We start from the raw sequence: 2546 nt of genomic DNA on the forward strand, positions 1-2546 counted from the left end.
AATATTCAAGACCTCATTTGTATGGATTCCAGGCAAGAGACTTATAGCTATCTGACACAACACATACTGGCTTTTGTGGTGAACAACATTGTCAGCCATATGCTACTTGCACAACAGCATAAACCTTTGATATAATGCTGATATACAGAACTATTTCATACACATAGTGCCAGTTGTTGTCTCTTAGTGTTTTACTGGTTTTTAAGTTTAGGGGGTGTGCTAAAGTGAAATGGAACAATATACATTCAGACAATTCTTGGGTTGCTCCATTTCACTTTAGCATATCAAGTCTTAATGTAAAGGTACCGTATGTTAGTACATAACAAAGACAGCTGTCCCCCCCAAAAAAAACCAAAAAACAAAAACAAACAAAAAAAAAAACAAAACAAAAAAACTCAACAACAAATTAAAAAAAAAAAAACCCACACACATGGTACATGCACAGACACATTTTTATTTTTACATTTTTAAAAATACATAACAAATTGACGAAAATGAAAAAAAAAATCAGAAAAGATATGGGTTCAGAAAAAGTACCTCAGGAAAGTATCAGAAATACAAGAAACAAAGTAAATACAAGAACAAAGGGATTTCTCTTTCACATTTTTATCCATTTTAAGTTTGTTCTCATGATTTATTTATCAATTATTACATTACAAACAGTTTGTAGGACTAAAGTATTAAATCAAACTGATATCAGGACTAAATTTTTAGGGGCATGATTATTGACAGACAGACAGACAGACTGAGAAAGAGACACAACTGAGAGACAGTGACAGTGAGAGCGCAAGAGAAAGAGAGCCAGAGACAGAGAGAGAGAGAGAGAGAGAGAGAGAGAGAGAGAGAGAGAGAGAGAGAGAGAGAGAGAGAGAGAGAGAGAGAGAGAGACAGACAGACAGAGTTTGTCTATACACACAAGAATAGAGCTTACAAATACACAATCTGAAGACATGTCTTGTATCCTGCAATAAACATGGTGAACAAATCAATTCTCTCATAATAAATATATAAAAATACAAAAGTGAACTGAAATTATACAAATAATTACAAAGTGAAGTTGTGGTATTCAAAAAAGTGAAACAAATGTTTAAGATTAAAGTCTGCATCTTTAAGTTCCAGTATCACTCTACATCAATGAATATAACACATGTAAATATACATATCACACTTTCACATCACAAAAACAACAATATATAAAAGAGATAAATTGATTCTAGATAGTGTTTGTCAATTTGACTAATTACACAAAGTCATGAATTTCATTCATAGTATTTCCCTTAATGTGATATGGCACTTATCTTCTTTTGCATAAATATGGTACCAAATATAGTGTAGTATTTACAAATAATCTCTTGTCAAAAGTTACACACAAAATAGCATAGCCTGTTTATGAAGCTAATGGTAGTCTGTTCATCTGTCACACCATGCTTGTGTTGAGAATGTGAAAATGTTGGTAATTACCATTAGAACTGATTCAGTAAGCCACACCTGTGTTCATCATCTCTGCTGTGTTCATTTACATAATAACTTCATTTGAATAATGCCATGGCTGTAATCAGGTTATTGGGTGCACACTTTCAAATTGTAATTAGCCACACATTTTCAAATCATAATTACCAACGTGTTCACATTCTCAACCCAAGCAAGGTATGACAGATAAACAGAGTACCACTAGAGCCAAAACAGTCTAAAAACAGCACTGCATTATTCATATATTAAAACACTCTAATACTCTCATATTTAATCAAAATGTGACATGATTCGTATTTTTAGAAATCTAAGTTTGCAACAGACTTTCAGAATAATTTTATAAACTTTGTAGATAATTATTGCACATTTAGTATCTACTTATTATAGATAAAGCATGGATTTACAGGACTCCAAATGAACTTTTTTCTTTGGTACTCTTTGGTAACCCAAGGATAATGACCAATAGTTTTATATTCCTGAACTGAAAACAGAGTTCCTATATTGAAAATATCTGTGTTATTAAAATACTTTCATGTCCGTAAATCTTCCTTTAAATCATTGCATAATCAATGGTACATTGTAGCCTGGGTGGGCTACCAGCTGCAAATTATGGTAGCCCCATGACATGAATTGGTAGTCTGTGGACATGGGACTACTGTTAATTTCAAGCCCTGATTTAATCCTTGGTACCTGTAATATCATTTTACATCATGCTAGGGGGTCAAAATAGAACAAAATGGTTGTTTTTATTTGCACATGCCTATAGTAATGCATGTTTATAACTGGAATAGAAGTCATGGTGTTGTCATGTCAACCAAATGATTGAAAGTTTGACCCTTGACCTAGATGTTAAATTTTATTTCAGGCAACAAGAATTGTTGGAATTAATTGAAAGACAACACACAAAAAATATTTCTTGCTAAAGATTACAAACAATGGAAAACATTTACTAAATGAAAATTTGTACTAATGTTGCACATTGTTCCAAGAAACAATAGAACAAAGAAATATAGTTAATTTGGTATGGAAAATATTAAAAACAAATGCAATGTTTTCATCTTGATGTCTGCATAATC

This window comes from Glandiceps talaboti, chromosome 20 (genome assembly GCF_964340395.1).
Source record: "Glandiceps talaboti chromosome 20, keGlaTala1.1, whole genome shotgun sequence".
Classification (NCBI taxonomy): Eukaryota; Metazoa; Hemichordata; class Enteropneusta; family Spengelidae; genus Glandiceps; species Glandiceps talaboti.